We start from the raw sequence: 21882 nt of genomic DNA on the forward strand, positions 1-21882 counted from the left end.
CCATATATCTCTCTTTAGCACCATTTGAGATAACAAACTCTAATGTATTTTTTTGAGTCAGTTTTAATCTCTTTCAATTCCTGGGCATAATCTAGGTGGTATAAATGGCTGCAATTGTCTTATCCCAAACTACCAGGGAGGATTTTGAAGTAGTGGTTCTCAACAGGAAACCCAATGTACAAGATCTGAACCCACAGCAATATGCCCTTAAAAGCCATCCTGAAATGCTTTTAAATTTTAATTACAATATCTAAGAAGATAGATATTTGCTGGATGGATGAGCAAAGAGATGATGATGAAGAATGTATAACTGGATAAAATTCATATTTCATAACTTTATAGTTTGTATTTTTGTTGGTAAAGATTTATTATGTGTTCTGTTAAACCATTTATGGTGAAATAAACAAACACAGATAGATATTACTATGGGTTATTTAAAACTTTTCCTCCAAGTAAAATTTACAGAAACCTGACATTACTTCTAAATCATTCAATTCAGGGTAGGAACTGTATAATCAAGACAGACAGAGGCATGGCGTAAAAAAAAAACTAGGACAGACAATGGAAGGTGAAGAACAGTAGATCCTTAAATTCATTACTTCAATTTTTTCAAGACTTTCTAAATCTTGTTGCTTTAAAGTTGTTCAAAAATTTAGAAATATTATCTCTACCTTTAATCATATTCTACATAAGCAGAGGAATCTGAAAATAATCATTAAAACCTCATTATCTCCTGTCCACACTATAATAACTTGTAATTACGTCCTACTTTTTTCTCGTGTTAGCCTATCCAAGACACTATATCAAGGTCTTCTTATAAAATGTAGTTTTTATTACACTCTTCCCATACTCAAGGACTTCCTCTCTACTATCAGATCAACTTCAAACTCCTTGACATCCTAAATCTTCCATCGGATGCCCACACATAATAATGTCCCCTGACTCACTAACTCATCAGCCACTCCTCTTTATATTTCTGCTCATTCTGTGCCTAACAAATTATTTATGTCCAGAATCTATGAGAAATGGTGGAGAGAGACATGCCAAAGTGCTCTATGAAATTTCACTCTGTCCTTTCTGAGGCCAGCCAGAGTGCCCATGAATCAGCTGCAATAGACAGATATGCACACCTGGCCAGGAAGCAGCTATAAATGTGAAAGAAGAAGTGATGGGATCAAAACACTGGAATGGGCAATCTGATTTTATGAGATCAAAAACACAGAACGGAAAATCTCTTCAGTTGACATGTTAGAAACTCCTGCCAAACACTGAGAGGTCTTAAACCCTGAGTCCCTAAAGAGCTGCCCAGTGCTAAGGACTTTTAGTGGTATTTGAAGGTCTGTTTTGTCAAGGTCGTTGAAATGTGCCAAATTAAATGACCTGTCCAGCACATGAATCAGTTTTGGGAATTTTAAGAGTTGAGTTTTTTTCCAGAAACTTTCCAGATCAACTAAAATTATGGTTAGATGTGAATTCTTATTGTTTTACATGAGATCAGACCTTATTAAAGCTAAAAATATAGATAATTTCATCACAGGCTCCTGTGTCACCTTCATGCAGAAAGAAGATGCAATGTCAGTCCTATAATTAAGTGGAAGAGAAAATGCATGAAAGTTGATCTGGTTACATATAAGATCTATAAAAGGACTGTGTCTCTTTCATCCCCATTTTCAACAATTCCCAACATTGAGAATAGCGGACATCTTAGAGTCTTTCTTTCAATTCTTTCAGTCATTTATGACTGCTTAGTGAATAATCTGGGTGTCAGAAGTATTCTACCAAATGCATCTCAGGTTCTCAACTATCTACAGAATTTCCTATGTCCCAGCACATCCCTTTCTAAGAGTCAAATGTGTTCATAGAAAGGATTTGAATCTTTTACTCACAAAAGTGTTGGTTTTGAATGGGCAAGGATGTATTCTTTATAGGGAATGCTGATATAATGTGTGCCAAAACAAGTTAAAATATACACCATCATGTAGTTTTCAGAATTTTAGGCTAGCTCTAGATAACTATGTGCATTTGCTAATATGTAGTTTTCTAATTTAAGATAGAATTGAATTTTTCTTTCTTTTGGAAATATCAAAAAAGCAACATTGTTTAACAGTGTCAAATACATGAAAAAGGCTATATAAGTTTTATTTAGGATTATTATTGCTCTTTCCTAATATAAAATTTTATATAATAGAGCTGTTCTTTTACCAAGTGAAAAAATAAACAATTTTTAACAATGGTACCTTTTAAGAAAAACTCAAGTGAGATAAATTTGGCAAATAAGACATCTACTACAAGGCAATCATACTAAAATCTCATAAGCATCAATGTATAAGTAATATAATTGTGGTCCAAGAAAAATTCTATTAAGCAGTGGTATTAACATTTTTCTCCACTGTTTTCCTATTTTTAATATGGGTCACTGATCAGCTCCTTCAAAAATCATTTGTTATAAAATACTTTAGAAAAAGAAAGTTGACATTCTGGTCAAAACAATGGGTTAAACAGTCTGCCTTTCTTCTACACACACACTCATACACAGGACATATTTTATTACAGAAAATGGAAATCATCTAATGTTGCCAGAGTCCTACTATCATTAGGCTTACAGGCTTATATGACAGTGTGTATTATCTCATTGACTCCTCACAAAGAGGGGATATAAACATTAATATTTCTATTTTTACAGAGGAAGAAAATGAGTCTCATACATAAGGTGATTTTTCCAAAGATCAGTCAACTGGGAAGGTGTAATCTGGATGTGAATTCAAGTGCTCTGCTTCTACAAGCTGTTTATTTACACACCATGACTCTGCTTTTTTAGAGCCTCGTTCTTTTTGTGTTGTTTTTCCAGGAGCTTTGTTCTTGAAACAACATTTCAGGGAATCAGAAGAGCCTCACATTTTCCCTCAAATTAGTTCTGGTACAGAAACACCACACATACACGCACACATGTGCACACTTGCTCACGCACATACAAAGCTATGCAAAAGATTTTAAAGTTAGGACAGTTAATCACTTTTGGCGGACTCTTGTGCATGTATGATGCATTCCCAATAAGAAGACATAATGAGAAAGAGGCTAGATGGTTGTGGCGGTTATAAACATATTTTAGAGTCAAAAGCTTGATTCCTCCACTTCAGCGCTGTGTGGCCTTGAGCAAATTGTAACTTCTCTACATCTCAGACTCCTCACCTGTAAAATGGGTTGAAGAATATTGCCTATTTCATAAAGCCGTTACACAGGGCCCGTGGCCCGGAGCCTGGCGGGGAGCAGAGGCACCGTTAAACCACGCCATCCTCGGGTTCAAAGGGAGTGAACAGAAGACTTGTTTCCTGATCACTAGGACTGCTGTCCAATTTTCGGAGGCGAGTTTCACACCAACTGTGGGGTGTTTGCAAAGTGAACTTTGCAGGTTTTTACAATGAGAAGCAATTAAGTCACCTGCTGAGCTGTCATATACAGGCTATTGAGAGGACTGTAGGGTTGGAGAAGCTAAGTTGCCCAAGTTCAAAAAGCAAGTTCCTCAGCTGAGCTACATAATAGGAAAAAAGGTCACCTTTGACTGATTTTTGCTCTTGGCTATCAAAGGTGGACAGTCTTTCACAGCATATTCCCCACGTGCTTTAACAGCCCCCTGATGGACACTTTTGATAGAACGTTGGAAAGAAATGTTAAAGAAGTGAAATGTCTAAACTAAGCTTTCTCTCTGCAAGAAACTATCTTCTGTTGTAACTACCTCTCACTCCACCATGGTGCACTCTTGAAAAGGACCCCTTACAAAACCAAAGATACAAATAGAGAACAAAAATCCATGCTACAACTCTCCTTTAAAATGCTTTAGGTTTATTTGGAAAGTTCTACAAATATTCAGAGACTCGGCTGGAAGATTATTCAAGAAAGGAACCTCAGAGTCCAGCTGAACGTTGATGGATGCTCTTCCATCTAGCGCAGTTCAAACAAACAATAATTCAGAGTTATTAAATTTACCTCCTAAAAGATTTCAAAAGAACTTGGAGGTTAAGCAGTGTGCCAGCAGTACTGAATGTGCATAATCTCCATAAACTAAAAGCAACGTCTGTGTGAAGTCATGATAACCATGTGGGACGAGAAATACAAGCCTCAATCAATACAAGTACTACTTGGGAGGGATAAGGCAAAATAACTTGTTGGATCATACTGTTTCTCTGATTTTGGTGAATTAAACAGTTGCTTTCTTATCATACAGGAAAAACTTAAAAGGTAAAATTCAGTATTATAGATACATTCGGATGTATATGAAATTGACAATTATGTGGAGTGGGTGAGGAGTAAGTCTAGCAACCATAAAGTGATCCAACTTGAACATTGATGGTAATGCTAAAATTTAATTTAATCTTATTCCAAGAGAAACGCATATAAGTAATAGAAGTAGAAAATACACCTTTGCATTTGCCAGTTAACTAGAAAATTCTGTGTCATCATTAGCCTTTTCAAGCATGTATTAAGAGCTAATATTTTGCATGATGCATCTCTTCATTTAGAAAGAGTGGCACTTTCAAAGCACTATCAGTGGATAATCCAGTTAGAATGACTCTTTTGAAGTAGTGATCACTTTCCTTGCCACAGGAAAGCAGTGGGATGCAGTACTGTGTAAATCACACCATTGTTCTCAATACCTTTCTCCTTCCATATTATAAAATTATCAATCTACTCCTTTAGCTGTGTCATTTTACTGTCCTTCCCTCTCTGGGGATGCTTCCTCACTCCCACGGACATTGGGCTTGGCCGCGTGACTCTGAAGTGCAGAGCAGGGAAGATGAACAGTGGCCCCACCACCTCCCCAGGCTCCACGTCCCTAGATGTGACCACCTGCGGGCCAAGCGCTATGTTTACTGTACGCAATTGGTTGAATCAACAGATGCAGAATCTGTAGATACAGAGGGCTGACTAAGGGACTTGAACCACCTCAGAATCTGCATCCGTAGGGGGCCCTGAAACCAATTCCTCCCCATCCCAGGGGATTACCAGGGATGACTCTGTGTGGTCACCAGGGCACCTCTGATGTTGTGATGAAAGTACACCCTTAGCACAACAAAAATGAGATACATGAGCAGACCTGAACCCAACCCACAGCTGGAGTCAAACCCTGCTGACCTACAGCCTGAAACAGAGCTGACTCAGCAGGCCCCCAGATACAGAGATGAAGAAAGTAAGTATGGATAATTGAAAACTTCTGAATTCTGGGATGGTTTGTGTAGCATTATTGAAACAATAGCTGTCTTAAATGTTTAGAATGTGGATTTCAAAGTCAGAGAGGCCTCGATATGAACAATTATTCTGAAGCTTAACTGTCAACTGTGCAAACTTCTTAATCTATCTGACTCAGTCCCCTCATTTTGTAAATCTTTGTGTAATGATGTCAACCTACTAGCATTGCTGTAAAGATTAAATAGCATAGTATATGCAAAACAAACTGGATATGCCCAAGAAATTCCTCTGTAAATAGCTCCTGTCAGCAGCATCATCATTATAATCAAGTCATTTCTTCTATAATAGTCAAGGCCTCACTGAGTCAATGGTAGCTTGTATCATGAAAGAACTTGTGTAAAACATCCATGGTAGGGTCTTACACAAAGTAGAACTTCATCAACATCTCTTTCCTAATAACGCTTTCCCAACCAGCACATACAAAAATGGGACTCATGATTTTTATTTCAGTAGCTTCCTATGCTAAATAACCAAGGTGACCAAAAATAAAGCATATTTTTGCACAAAGAGATGTAAACTCACTAGTTCATCGCAGGCTGAGGCCATAATCAAATCACTTTGAGAATAACAACTAATATTCTCTGGTTTTCAAACCCATCTGCTACTTGGCCAATAGTCTGCCTAGTCCCCCCCCCCCACACACACACCATGAGTACGGCTATGAGCCTGTGGTGGGAATCTCATACGTTTGAGGATCTACTGCTACAGTGTGTTAGTACTGACTACTAAACCAAAGTGCCAGAAAATGAGAGACTTAAATAATAAACGATAATTTCTCACAGTTCTGGAGGCTGGAAGTCTGAGATCAGGGTGCTCTCATGCTTGAGTTCTTGTTGAAGGCAGTCTTCCGGTTTTGTAGACGGCCATTTTCTAATTGTTTCCTCTCATGGTGGAGAGAGATAAAGAGAATTACTCTGTGTCTCAAAGAACACTAATCCTACTCATGAGGGCCCCACCCTCCAAAACCTAAGTATCTCCCAAGGACCCCACCTCTCTGGGGGTTGGGACACGAACCCGAGGCGGACGCAGACGTTCCATCCGTAAGGCCCACCGTGTGACTGGGCACCGCCATCTTTCCTAGGCTCAGCGACTGCTTCCGTGGGGCTCCACAGTCCTCAAGCCCCCTGCACTTGGCGCTGGAGGCACTTCCCATGTCATGGCCTTTGCCAGCTGATAGCCAAAGTGACTCAGTGTTCTAGGCTAACATGGGGAGAAATGGGTCCCTTTTCTCATCCACAACAACTTGTCAGAAATGAACCAATGTAATAATCTCCTCCATCCTAATAACTTACAGAGATTTTAGAGGAAATAATCCTTTCCCGTTTTATGCACAGCCCTCATGCTCATAACATCCAAAACTGAGCCTGCCACAGAAGGAAGGAAGGGAGAAGCTGGACTTGAAACAAATCTGAGAGATGGAAACCATTCTGTGGGCAGAATCGCCACTCTGGGGCCAGTCCTGCTACTGGGTCAATTCTGTACTTATGGGTCAAGTTTGTTTTCTTTGCCTTTCCTATTAATATGGATTATTCTCTATGAGGTCCTCCAGTCCATCTTTTGAGATTTATCTTTCCACACATCTAGTCTCACTGATCTACTCACACAAATTCAGGCTTATAATGATATTGCCTTGAGCCTCCTGCTATAAATAAACTGCCATTTATTTGGTACAAAACAAAATGAATAAATGATGAGGAAAAAGCTTGACTGTGGGTAAGTTATCATATGCATATGTTCAGCGTTATTCTGTTTTTAACCTCCTGGTTATCTAATAAGTAGCTCAGACACAGCACATCAAAAAATGAACTCTTGATTCTTCAGCCCACGCCCAACCCAAGAACCTAAAAGTGACCTTTGGCTCTGCTGCTTCTCACATTTCACATGCAATCCAACAGCAAATCTCTGTGACTCTACATTCAAAATAAATTTAGAATCCAGCGACTATTCATCACTTCCATCACAGTGTTGCTGACTCAGGCCTCTCATCACCTCTCACCTGGGCAGTTACAAAAAACCCTCAAGTGGTCACTTCTTCTGCACCACACCATCTACTGTCTAGTCTTAGTAAAGAAGCCTGTGTGATCCTCTAAAAATATAAATCAGAAAACATCTTTGCTCTGGTCTTAGCCATTTACTGCTTCCCATCTCACTCACAATAAAAGCTAGGATCTGCTCCCTTCACCTCGTGGCAAATAAAAGGGGAAAAAGTGGAAGTGGTGACAGGTTTTATTTTCTTGGGCTCCAAAATCACTGCAGATGGTGACTGCAGCCATGAAATTAAAAGACACTTGCTCCTTGGGAGAAAAACCATGACCAACCTAGACAGCATATTAAAAAGCAGAGACATTACTTTGTTGACAAAGGTGGTGGTTTGGTGGTTTTAGTCACTAAGTCGTGTCCGACTCTTGCGACCCCATGGACTGCAACCTGCCAGGCTCCACTGTCCATGGGATTCTCTGGGCAAGAATGTTGGAGTGGGTTGCCATTTTCTTCTCCAGGGGATCTTCCTGACCCAGGGATCGAACCTGGGTCTCCTGTGTTGCAGGCAGATTCTTCACCAACTGAGCCACAGGAAAGCCCTGTAGCTTCCCTGTCGACAAAGGTCCATCTAGTCAAAGTTATGGTTTTTCCAGTGGTCGTGTACGGATGTGAGATCCGGACCATAAAGAAGGCTGGGTGCTGAAGAACTGATGTTTTTGAACTGTGGTGTTGGAGAAGACTCTTGAGAGTCCCTTGGACTGCAAGAAGATCCAATCAGTCCATCCTGAAGGAGATCAGTCCTGGGTGTTCATTGGAAGGACTGATGCTGAAGCTGAAACTCCAGTACTTTGGCCACCTGATGTGAAGAGCTGACTCACTGGAAAAGACCCTGATGCTGAGAAAGTTGAAGGCAAAAGGAGAAGGGGGTGGCAGAGGATGAGATGGTTAGATAGCATCACCTACTCAACGGACTTGAGTCTGAGCAAGCTCCAGGAGATACTGAAGGATGGGGAAGCCTGATGAGCTACAGTCCATGGGTCGCAAAGTGTAAGACGTGACAGAGCAGCTAAGCAACAAGAGCTACAAGACCCTACATCACCCGACACCCCGGTTCCACCCTCACTCACCCTGTTCCAGTTCACCGACCTCCTTGCTATTTCTCCGCTATCCCAGACCAGTTTCCATCTTAGGGCCTTGGCCCTGCTGATCCCTCCGCCTGGAATGCTCTTCCTCCAAGCGGACTCTTAGGTGACTAATTCCCACAACTTTCCTCAGATCGCGTTTTCTCAGCAGACCCATCCTAGCTCTACTGACTCCTCTCTCCCCGCTCCACCTTGACCACCTTCTCCCATTCCCTCTCCCCTGATTTATTCCTTCAATTTTCCCAAGCATATCAGCACCTATGATAGTAAATATTTATCCATTCATTGTTTACTTGTCTTTTGTCTATTCCCCCTCCTGCGTGTAAAGCTGTATGAGGATGGGTGCTTTTCTCTGTTTTGTTCATCAAACAGTGCTAGATCTATAAAGGAACACATATTAAAAGGAAGAAAAATAAAATTATTTCATAACATAGTTAGTTTATTTATATCAAATAGTACCTGCCCATCCTATGGTATAGCTCAGGGAACTATATTCAGTTATCTTGTGATGAACCATAATGGAAAAGAATTGGAAAAAGTATGTGTATATCTGTATAATTGAGTCACTTTGCTGTACAGTAGAAATTAACACAACATTGAAAATCTACTCTATTCAATAAAATATGTTTTAAAAAATAGTACTTATCTCATTTGAGCAGAGGACCAAATAGAGTTGTCAAATTTTATGAAACACGTTTTCTTCTTCAATTCTAGTTATTTTTCCAAGTAGTCTGTATGCACACCATTCTCTTGCACAAAAACACATAGTAATTATTTCATCTATTTAAATGTCTTACACATGCAAGCTTCACATTTGTTGATGCTCTATCTAATCTCCTGGGACCCAAGAGGTGTAAATTGATATGCAAATGGAAATTAGTCTGAATAGCTACATCATGATATAATTTTTAGAAATGGGAAAATATCAAACACTGCTGATGTAAAAATGATACAGATAACCTACACCATAGAGAGAAAGTGGAAGGCACTTTGGAACAAGTAAGATGAAAGTTATGTATCAGCTTCATAAACACTCTTTACCTACATTCACTCTAAAACAGCGTCTGCTTCTTCGGGCGCACACATAGACGTCAAGAATAACAAGTTAAAAACAAAAGATTCTCCTCCCGTTCCCCAGACTTTCTCTTTCCTTAAGAAGAAAAGTGGCACCGACATTTACCCTATTATTCCTTCACCTTCAACACCTACTTAACACCAGCAGCCAAGCTCTGCCACGTCTATTCCATGATGTTTCTCAAAACCACCGTTCCATTTCTTGCCTACGCCACCGGAGCATACTCCTAAGTCAATATCCACCCGACGGCTTGCCTTTATCAAATCTAGCCTCCAAAGAACATCTGATCTTACCATTTCATTGCAGGAAACATTCTGGTTCCCCCTTGCCTTTACAGTCAAGTTTTAAAAATCTTAACGTGTCTGACCCAAAACTCTTTGGTATCTTAATATTGCCTTCCTCTTGAGAGTCAATTAAAGAAAGCATTCTATGCCTGAGTGCAAAGTACACAGTAGAATATTTAAGAGGGATGAGTTGGGTTATGTCTCCACAGAAGCAAACCGTAAGAAGATTTGAGATGATCTGAGATAAACAGAAGCTCCCTGATGGGAAGAGCTGACTCACTAGAAAAGACCCTGCGAGAAAGACTGAAGGCAGAGGAGAAGGACGCCCAAAGGGCGGGATGGTTGGATGGCGCCACCAGCTCACTGCACGTGAGTCTGAGCAAACTCCGGGAGACAGTGGAGGGCAGAGGAGCCTGGTGGGCGGCAGTCCATGGGGTTTTACGAAGAGCTGGACGTGGCTTAGCAACTGAACAGCAATAACAAGGAGAAAAGAGGAAGATGAGGGAGGGAGAGAGGAGGGGGTGGGCAGAGAGGAAGGAAGGGAGGGAGGAGGGAGGAGGAAGTGGGGAAAGCTACCCCAGCATCAGTCCCGTCAGCAGTGTCTGACCGCGACAGCGTGAACTGTGGGCCCCCAGGCCCCTCTGTCCACGGGACCCTCCAGGGAAGAAGGCTGGAGCGGGTTGCCATGCCCTCCTCCCAGGATCTTCCCGACCCAGGGATCGACCCCGTGTCTCCTGCGTCTCCAGCATTGCAGCTGGGTTCTTTACCACTCAGCCACTGGGGAATCCCACCTTCACAGATGATGAGTCAGTAACATTTCATGTGAAAGTATAGTATTTCTGTTGTAAGTAACAAACAACTTTTAAAACTTTATTGGCATCATAAGTGAATACTCAAATGAAAAAGATTTCTCACTGCAAGAATTATTTTCAATTTTTCCATATTAAATACTTGCAGTAATCTCCTAGTGACATAAGGGACTAATAAGCCTGACGGTAATGATACACTGCTTATTAAGGAAGAAGCATCTATTTCTCATTTCAAGTTAAAATTAGATGACAGGTAAAAATGCTGTTATTGCTCTCCTTGTTTATTTAATTTTGGGGACTCATAATTACTGTATAGCTCTATTTCACCTAATCGGATGACAATTATGCAGTTTGCTGGTTTGAAAAGTGTTTTCACATGCTTCGTCTCTTCCACCTTCATGAACACCCTGTTCTCTAGACAAGGAATGTCTAACTGTTGAATCGAAGTGACTCGCCCCAATTGAGTTGCTGTTGAGGGAGCCAGTTCACTGCTCCGTTTTTCAACCACGCTGACTCTCTGCATCTTTGTGGGAATTGTGGATTCTTATTTATGATTAGATGGTTTGGTTTTGTAGCTGCAAGAAGCCCTTCTTGTCATTTATATTCATAGAAATATCAAATATTACAGTAAGCTACCTTATATCAACTCATCTCTCCCTTCAAACCAATGAGCAAATAAGACAAAGGGGATGTAGGGAGATGCACTGACTACAACCCTTTAGTTCCCTGAAAGGGCAGCAAGTACAGCATAAAAACCTGCTGTCTGCTCTCACCTGTAAGGACAAGGATGAGCCTAATTTATACCAACAGTAATGTGACTTTGCTTTCTCATTTTCTTTTCAAGTCTGGTGGCAAAAGTAAACAAAATTATAAGGAAGTTTTTGGAATTTCTATTCCTACCAACTTTTAAAATTTAAAAATACTTACCATAAGAAAGTCTTCTGCTGCCTTCTTATCTCACTCTCCCCTTTTTTTCTGCTGTAAATAACCTGGTGATATACAGTTGAAACTACTGGCATCTTAAAAGTAACTTCCAGGTCTTTAATCTCGCTGTTTCTGTTATCTTCCTATCTGTTTTCTTTGAACTATAAAAGCTCCATCTCTGCCTTTAGCTATTTCTTTAAAAAAAAAAAAAAAAAATCTACATCTCAAAATTTTTGCTCTTCTCCTCCTCAATCAGAGGCAGTCAGGATGATGTTTTGTGGGATAAGGCTGCCAGCGGGGAGCTGGATACATCTTCAAACCAACACTTCCCAGCCACTGTTTCTTTCCTAATGGTTCACCAATGGTCAGTTGTGCATTCTTAAGCCATTGCAATGCGCTGAGTCTCTTCAGCCGTGTCTGACTCTCTGCAAGCCTATGGGCCGTACCCTGCCAGGCTCCTCTGCCCGTGGGATTCTCCAGGCAAGAGCACTGGGGTGAGTTGCCAGGCCCTCCTCCAGGGACTGTCCTGACCCAGGGATGTCTCTTAAGTCTGCTGCACTGGCAGGCAGGTTCTTTACCACTTTAATAACAATGTACAATTTTAAGAAAAAGTTTATGGACACTTTTAAAAATAAGTTGGATCACATCCAAGGTTATTCCTGGAACACTGAAACTATAATTTTTTATGATATGCTTTCCTACATGGGAGATAAAAGGATGGTATACACTTAGAGGTAGGAATTTCAAAATTATGTTTACACCTTAGAAGTAGGTTTCCGTGACTATTATCTGAGCCATCGACTATGGTGACAAGAAAGGTGGATAATTATTTTTTAATCTATGCATCAACTCTTCTTTAATGAAATCCAAGGAGTTTGTGTTTGGGGATATCGAAATATTTGGCACCAAATATTAAACATTTATTGTATGTCAAAATCTTGCCCACAGCCTTCAAACTGGGTCTTGTGGAATCCAACTTGTAATTAAGAAAACTGAAGCTGAGTGAAAGCCAGTGACTTGTGAACACTACACAGCTAATAAGCAGTAGAACTAGGAATCAGCTAGAACCATCTCACTCTAAAGCTTACGGCCACTTCACAAAAATAATGATGCACAGTATCAAGATATATGTCATCCACCTTTGGGGGCGCCCGTCACTGTCCTAGGCTCTCAAACCCTCCCTAAGCAAATCTGACTCGGAGTTAGATCAGGTGAGCCAGGAACCTAACGTGAAATGTTGGAGGAAAGAAAGAAGGAAGGGAAGAAGGAGGACATGGGAAGAGGAGGGGCTGGAGGGGACTCAGAAAAGCAACAGTCCCCTGACCCACTCCACCCCGGGTGCATTTCAAGTTCAAAATAACTCCACGGGGCAGCAATTACGTGAGACAGGTGTGCGCCTCTTGGTAAGTGCAGAGGTGGGAGCCAATCTAACAGTGCAATTTCTCTTCCACTTTATCGGCTATAACATGCTGTGCACATCACAGTTCTTTAGGACAAATGCATTTCAAAAGAAAAATTAGTCCTGAACACTGAAACTTGCAACTGTGTATATTTTACCAAATGTCAATTGCTATTTGCTGCCTGATTTGAGTGAGTCTGATTCATTATGCCGTTTCAAGCCTGAGAAAGTTCTTTTCAAATAGAAAAAAAAAAAGAAAAAATAACTTGTCCCAAATCTTGGACCACATGCAGTTTCCAGAAGTATAATTTAAGTCATTTTCCATCATTCACTTATAATTTTGCTTTCTACTCTCCTGCTTCCAGCTAGGTTACAACCTCCTGGCCATAAGAAAAACTGCCTCAAGTTTTACCTTAATTCTCCCATTTTAAGATAATTTCAGATAAGAGCACATATTTGTTTGAGAGTCTACTGTACTATTCTCCTTTCTCTGACTAAATGTTAGACTGAATTTTTTTTATTTCAAATTTCTCTTCAAACTGTATCACTCTTCACTGATGATTAAGTGTAATATTACTTATGATCATGTAAAAGGATCCTTCTAGATGCAAAATGTCTCAAGACAGATATTTTTTGTCATGATTGTCAAATTATCTCCCGAGACCTCTTTTAAAATAATATAATGTGGTGAAACAAATTTAAATTTTGTTATTATTTGTACCACAATATTCTAAATGAATGCTACCGTAAGTGAATTTTGAACATATTTTATGGCCTATATTTATGCCAATAACAATAATATTCACTTTGTGCTTATATATACCAGTGTTTACAATGGATTATCTCATTTAAGCATCAGGAAAGACCATTTCATTCTGTACTTCAGATTTCTTCCTCGGGTAAAATACCAAGATGAGAGATTCCTGGGTCACTAATTGTGGGCAATTTGCAAACTCAAAATACAGTTGTATCTACAAAGATTATATTAATTTATGCTCCCACCATCAATGCATGAAAACGCCTTTCATACCATATTTTTGTTAGCACTGGGTAGTCTATCATTCTTTTTTCAAAAATTTCTTCATTTGACAAGCAAAAAATGAGACCCCCCTCTTGTTTTAATTTGCATACTGGTAAGTTCCCTGGCCTATTTTATTTCCTAACTGTCTCTTAGTGTCACGCTGTTATCTTCGAGGATTTTCTTAATGCTGTGGTCCTCAATTTGAAAGTACTATTTAAATACTAAAACGATTAACCTTCCTCACATTGATTATAAATAGTTGTCCTGATTTAGCTTGTCTCTCCACTTCAGTCTTTGTTATTCGGGACCTGCAGTCTTTTATGTTCAAATAATTAAATGTATTTATCTTAGTCTTTATATATATTATTCCATTACAAAGCCATCTTAATAAAACGCTGAGAGTTCATATCACTCCCCTACTTTTGGACCTGCAGTGGCCCGCCCCTCAGTGTAACATTCAAGATCATGACTTAGTTCTCACATTATCTCTTACAGATCATCTTTCCTCATGTTCACCCTTCAAGACTGTGATCTAATCTTGCCAAATTCCTTTTGTGAAAGCAACCCGCTTTCTTTCCCACAGCTCATTCTTTTCTCCTGTCATTTTCCCCACTTCTGACACCCATTGTCTCCAGCCCCATCCCATTCTCCTGACTAAGTCCTCCTGTAACTTCAAGAGTCAGATCCCAGGTTCTCTTTTAGGATGCTCTTCCCAAGCCACTCATCCTGTAGACACGGGATGATTTTCTCAAACGTTCCCATAGATTCCAAGTTCAGTTCCTTCATAGCATTTACGGTACACTCTTTCCTTCCCAACTAGATGTGAGATGCTCTGTGCAGGCCAATAGCTACATATTTGCATCTATGTATTATTTGACACATAGTTATGTCAGTCATCTTTTTGTTAAATGAATTAATGACAAAAATTGATGATGAGGGTACTGGAATATCTGAATATGTTTTGTTTTATTTATAAATATATATCTATATGATTTTTATTTCTAATACATGATGTGAAGAGAAATAATTTGGGAGTCTAACTACTTGAAGTAGCAAAGGAAAGGGCAATGCTATGTCAAGAAGTATAAACATGTTTCTGAGACCAAGAACGATCAAAGTTATGCCACAGCACCTAGCTGAAGCATCTGTAAAGAATGATTTATTATGGCCTTGAGAAAGATGTGTATTTTTTCTTCCTCCTGTTATATTTGCCTATTTTACTTAACCTAAAATAACACATAGTAAGTGAAATTTAAATGTTACATCAAGCGATAACATCAGAAAAGAGAGTTTAAAGGAAAAAAAAAATGAAAGAAAAACTAACAAGAGAAATCTTAGGATGGTTCAATGAAATATTAGTTAAAAGGTAATTTTAAAGGGAATCGGATGGGTAGAAAACAAGATTTTATTTCATTAGCTACATAAACCATTTTAGTGTGAACATCACTGATGAGAATTATGAACCTTCCCACAAGCTGCCAAATAAAGCAGTCTCTGATGTTTATTTTTCCCAGTCTGCTTCATGAATTTCAGCCTGGTGAAAACACTGATTCACTCTCAGAGCCCTTTCACAAATCACTAACCTGAAAAATGCAGCAGTTGGGTATGGCAGGGAAAGGGGCCTGAGTCCTTCATGGTACAAGCTTTCAAGATTAAATAAACTGCTTTGTCAAAAATGAAAATTATTGTCCTAAAGAACAAAAGTGTCCTCAATAAAACAAAAATTGATCTCACTTCAGTGAAAAATGCTATAAATCCATGAAACATGTTTCTCGATACAGTAAAGCAGAGATTAATGCAATAAACCTTTAAAGGAAGGCATGTCAGCAAAGCAAAATATCCAGCACATGTCACTAAATATCTGTTTACCTCCAATGACTTTTGTCCAGCTTTAACCTCAGATCTTCACTTACTTTTTCATTTAACAAAAATGTTGGGTCTTTGGGCTGAATAACATACTATTTAGGACTTCAATAAAGTAGTTCATATAACTTCATAAGTCATAAACTCTTTTTAAGGAGCTGATAATTTAATAAAAGTATGAAAAGAAAGCAATGAATACCTTAACTTTAAAAGCACAATGGGGGAGAATGCTGCACCAGTTCAACAATTTTACTTTGTTTAAACTAGTATGGCAAAGATAATTATTTGACTCACATATTAAAAATGTACAATGTCTATAGTCATGTACAAAGCAAATATTTTCACCAATAAAATTAATAAAACATCAGGCAGCAGGCTAGTCGGTTTCATCTATCAAACTGTAAAAGACTGAAAAGGTACAAACACCCACGGTGAGTGAGTGTGCAGGGAAGCCCGAGCTCTCCTCTCTGCGGGTGAGCAAGAAGATCTGTGTAATTTCTCTCTAAAGTCCTCTGACTGTATATATACATACATATATATATATGTATGTATGTATATCTCATGTCTTCAACATTTTTCTAAGTATTTTTTTCGCCTTTTCTGCCTAAGGAAATACTGACTATTCCATATTGACACTGTTTCTTTCCTTTTAAAAAAATATACTCATTCACTTGACTGTGCTGGGTCTCAGCTGGGCCACAGGGGGTCTTTGCTCTCTGGGAGGCATTGGGAATCTTTAGTTGCAGCATGCCAGATCTCCTTTCCTGACCAGGGATCAAACTCACATGGGTTCTCCGCATTGGAAGCGTGGAGTCTTAGCCACTGGCCCACCAGGGAAGTCTGACACTTGTTTCTTTTTGAGTCCTGTAGGTAGAGTAAGACTTTTTCCCCCTCATGTCACATGCCACCAGACCTAGAAGTGGGTTAGGTGTCCTTATTTCCCCTTGCTATTTCCAACTGTTATTCTCAAAATAGTTTAAAAATACACACACACACACACACCCCTACACACACCCACACCCCCAACACACACACCCCGCCACACACACACCCTCAAACAGACACACCCATATTATTTTAAGGTAAGACTTTACCATATAACAAAGCTTCTTGATGACAGCATCTTTTTAAAAAAGTATCAAGAGCAAAGGCATGCTAGATACATTAATTAAGGTAAAGAAAATGGTCAGGAAAGGAAGAGAAAGCACAAATTTGAACATGAAGATTTCATAGCACCTTTGTGAGTCTAACCACCCTTTACTTTTGCTGTTTTCACATTTCTACTAGCTGTGTGGCGATCTTACACACTCTCATCTAATACGGCATCTCTGCCTCCTGACAGTAGAGGTAGCAGCTGCAACAGGAAGCACAGCTCACCAAAAAAAATAAAGGGGAGAGAGATTGTCATTACCAGTGACACAAACTCATCATTGCCCCTTCGCCATTAGTAAGCATACCACACTCCTAAACGGGGCAATGTCAGTGAAAAATCGTAACATCAGACTTCCCTACCCATGCCTAATCTAGCTCACAAGCCAACCTAAAGTTGGGAATACTGATTTATTACCATTTCCCAATTTTTTTTCCTGAAGGCACACTGTATAATTTGAATAACAGATTTCTGGAGTCAGAGCCTCATTACTGCAATGATTCAGCCCTCTATATATATCATTTATAATGCTATTTATGTCCATTTTATAAAAGAGCTGCAACATTTTCTCCATCAATTTCTGCTGCAAATTGCAAATGAGACAAAAGCCTTTCACTTGCATATATATCATAATGTTGCCCATTGATTATAGTAATGTTTTTCAAATTTGATAATCACAACCAGCCATTAAAAAATCACTCCTTTCTATAAACTATAAAGCTTAAAATCATTGAACAGATTGGAAAAGCAATTATTAAAGCTATTTAGCAGAAAGTTTCTCTCAACAGAAATTTTATTATGCCTAATTTATATGAGATCTTATACCAGAAGATGGCATAAATTTGCTGCTTCTCTCTACGCTCCCCTTGAAGGACAGAAAGGACCCAAAAAATCGTCTCATTATTATATTTTCACATGAAACCCAGAAGTTAAGGTTACTCAAAATTTGTTACAGAAAAAAATATCCAACAGTCTCATGAATGCAACTGAACAGTCCTACCTCATCTTTCACAATGACCGTTACAATGTGGATTTATCCGAGAGGGTCCACCGTGAGCATGAAATGAACTATTATTTGGCTATTGACCTTGAATGGAATTCAATGATCTAGTTATGGGCAAAATCACCTCTGCACATCTTATTCATCATCACCTATCACTGTACTTAGGAACATGGATACCAGTACTGAGCTTGCAGACAAGGCAGTGCCTAAAGCCTTTAAGTCACACTCACATTTCCTCCCTGGCCTTAAACTTTCCCCTTGGATGAAGGAGAGTAGTAATCTTGCCCATCTCAAAGGATTACTGCGCTGGTGAATCACCAACGCACAGTGCCCGGCATACAGGAAGCTGTTGCTGTTTAGCTGCTAAGTCGTGTCTGATACTATCGTGACCTCATGGACTGTCGCCCACCAGGCTCTTCCGTCCATGGGATTTCCCCAGGGGATTGTCAGGACCCAGGAACTGAATCCACATATCCTGCTTTGGAAGGTGATTCTTTACCTCTGAGCCACAGGGGGGCCCCAGAAAGTACTTAGTGGGTAATGAGTATCATGGAAATTTTTCTCTCACCACGCACTTGATCTGTAGTTCAGTTAGTGGGCAGAGATAGGATTTTATTTGGGAAATACAGTGACATCAACAAGATAGTAGAATAGAACTTTTTAGCCCTCTCTCCCCACCTAGAGAAACACAGATTTTGACAAACACTTAAAGATGAGAGTACCTTTGTGAGAGCTTGGAAGTCCAGTGTAAAGGTCCTTGCACCCCACTGAAGCAAAAAATCTGAGAACAGATGCATCAGAGAGCACAAGAGGAAGTTTCACTTTATCCACAGGAGCCTTCACCAAGATGGTACCGTTCAGGGCTAAGAGCGGCCTCTCAGCCCACGATTTCTGCCATGAAGAAAGCGACAGCACAGTAAATGTCCACCTTCACAGCTGTGAGGAATACTGCCCAGGAGGCCTGCTACTTCCATGCCCCAGCCAGAAGGCTGAAGCCACCAGCATGGCTGATTAAACTGTTGTTAAGTTATTGCCAGATTACACTTGGCTGTTTTACCTATATTTTATAAAACCACAAAGACACCACCAAAAAACTGTTAGAACTATGAACAAATTCAGTAAGGTTATACACAAAATCAACATCCAAAACAGCACTTCCGTACACCGAAATGAACGATGCTGGTGGCTTCCAGGTCACAAGTGCTGGAGGAAACAGGAAGATGCTGGTCACCAGGTACAAAATCTCAGCTATACGGGGTAAATAATTCTGGTAATCTAACGTGCAGCACGGTGCACGTTAACGACCGTGGTTAACGACACTGCGTTACATACCTGACATTGGCTAAGAGGATAGACCTTTGGTGTTCTCAAAATGTAATAATAATGGTACCTATGTGAGGCAATGGATATGTTAATGAGCTCAACTGTGGTAATCATTTCAAGTCTGGGCTTCCCTGGTGGCTCAGCTGGTAAAGATCCGCCTGCAATGCAGGAGACCTCGGTTCGATTCTCCGGGTTGGGAACATTCATGAGAAGGGATAGGCTACCCACTCCAGTATTCTTGGGCTTCCCTTGTGGCTCAACTGGTAAAGAATCTGCCTGCAGTGCAGGAGACCTGGCTTTGATCCCTGGATTGGGAAGATCTCCTGGAGAAGGGAAAGGCTACCCACTCCAGTATTCTGGCCTGGAGAATTCCATGGACTGTATTGTCCATGGGGTCCCAAAGAGTCGGACACGACTGAGCGACTTTCACTTTCACTTTTCACAATCTATACATATATTAAAACATCACTTTATACATCCATATATATAATTTTTATTTATCAAATATACCTCAATAAAGATTACGGGGAGAAATGATATGTAAATAATTCTTTGGAATCAGTAAAAAGACTGAGCTAAAAATGGAAAAATGCAAAAGATTCTATGAAGCACCTCTAAAATAATAGTATGCTCAAATGGCCAATAAAAATTTTTATTAAGATGCATTTAGTGCATTTCTTACAGAAATAAATATGATGAAGCATGCACCAAAAGAGAATGTTTTGAAACTTCACAGCTAAATATTTTATTTTCCTTCATCCCCAAAGAAACAAAATAAAAAGGAAATTAATGTGCACATTTTCTGAAGCCTTCTAAATGTTCAATAAATCTAGCAGTCAAAGGCATATAGGTGTAGGCAAATCAGATTTAGTGAGTCGATTCTCCCCTTGTACTCAACGTTAATTTATTCATTCATTTCTCAAGTTACATAGGAACTGGAGTACTCAAAGCCCTGTAAGCTTTATAAACATTATTATTTTGATAAGTAATTTTTATCCATAAAGTTTTATTATTTCTATAGAACACTGAGTTAGGTCTCATACATGGCAACTTAAATTGAGACTCTGCCATCAAGAAATCTATAATTAAGAAGCAAGACAGACTACCGTATAAAAGAACAAATAAGCACATGGGTTAAGATGTGTACATGTCTTATGGATACTAGTATCAATAATTAGCAGAAATGTAAAATAATAACAGTATTTTACAGTTACAAAGCACTTTTCTAATATACATGTTACATGCTTCCCAGACTAATACTCTGAAATAAGACTTTATTCCCACTTCATAGGTAAAGAAACTGACACCGATCATGCTTGATATGTATTCATTTTCTACTCATGGCACTCACTGAGCATCCCTGAACTTTCCTTCACGCTCCTTGGGGTGTGTGTGTGTGTGTGTGCGCGCGCGTGTGTGGTTTCCTAAAATTTTATTTATTTTTTAATTGAAGGATAATTGCTTTACAGAATTGTGCTGGTTTCTGCCAAACACCAAGATGCATCAGCCACAGGTACACACCTGCCCCCTCCCTGTGACCCTCCCCGCCCCACCCCGCCCCACCTCCCACCCCGCCCCGCCCCGCCCCGCCTCCCACCCCGCCCCGCCCCGCCCCGCCTCCCGCCCCGCCCCGCCCCGCCCCGCCTCCCACCCCGCCCCGTCCCCCCTCCCCACCCCGCCCCGCCTCCCTCCCCGCCCCGCCCCGCCCCACCCCGCCTCCCTCCCCGCCCCGCCCCGCCTCCCACCCTGCCCCGTCCCCCCTCCCCGCCCCGCCCCGCCTCCCGCCCCGCCCCGTCCCCCCTCCCCACCCCGCCCCGCCTCCCTCCCCGCCCCGCCCCGCCCTCAGGGTTTATACAGAGCCCTGGGTTTGAGTTCCCTGAGTCATGCAGCAAATTCCCGTTGGCTGTCTATTTCACACGTGGTAATGTATGTCTCCATGTTACCGTCCATACATCCCACCCTCTCCTGCCTCCCATCCTCCCTTAGTTTTAACAAAACCTCTCAGAGCTTAGCAAGGTACATAGCACTCAAGCTAGAGACTACACTTCCATCTGAGTAAGCTCTGACCACCAGGCAGTGAGTGGAACTGAGCTGTACAACCTCAGATTCCATAACTAAGGTCCATTTCCTTCTTACTCCCTCTCTCTGTCTGCGGACTGCAAGGCGGATGTGATGCCGACGTCAGCCTCGGGAGGAAGACAGCACCGCTAGTGGAGCACTGCGCTGGAAGGATCTCGGCCGGGAGGACCTCCCGGAGCACAGCTGCCCCCTTCCCTGCGCCCTGCACTCACAGGTCTGTGTGGCTGCATCAGAGACACATGAACCCCTCCCCTGTGTTATCTGAGCCCTGTACCTGAGGTCTCTGCTCACTCCTCTGTCTCAGCTCCATTTCTCTTTACACTATTTCAGCCATAACCTTACCAGTCCATCACTGAGGGAGCTAGAGATCATCTGGCTAGAGATGCACCAAGAAGTTGGTCCTTAATCCTAACCCCTGAGCCAACACCCTTCACGCTCACCTTAGGGAAGGAGACTCTTGGCACAATAAACAAGCGTGGCTGCAAAGAAACGTGTCACAGTGATTTTCTGGATCTTCTTGACCTCACATCCTGTGGAACAGAGGATATTAAAAGTAATATATGCTTCTTTCTCCGACCATTTTACC

General features: G+C 40.7%; 1 long non-coding RNA gene across 3 annotated transcripts in view; it reads right to left on the reverse strand.

Annotated features, from left to right (window-relative positions):
• The window catches only part of LOC133042848 (uncharacterized), a 236725-nt gene that overhangs the window by 123920 nt on the left and 90923 nt on the right, over positions 1 to 21882 (reverse strand). For 2 of the 3 annotated variants that reach the window (XR_009689599.1, XR_009689600.1), the window contains exon 2: positions 21737 to 21826. This is a non-coding gene — a long non-coding RNA (uncharacterized LOC133042848). Of the gene's footprint in view, positions 1 to 7340; positions 8120 to 18616; positions 18786 to 21736; positions 21827 to 21882 lie in introns of those variants that run through there. The other variant, XR_009689598.1, reaches the window with a different exon arrangement.

Source organism: Dama dama, chromosome 21 (assembly GCF_033118175.1).
Source record: "Dama dama isolate Ldn47 chromosome 21, ASM3311817v1, whole genome shotgun sequence".
Taxonomy (NCBI): domain Eukaryota; kingdom Metazoa; phylum Chordata; class Mammalia; order Artiodactyla; family Cervidae; genus Dama; species Dama dama.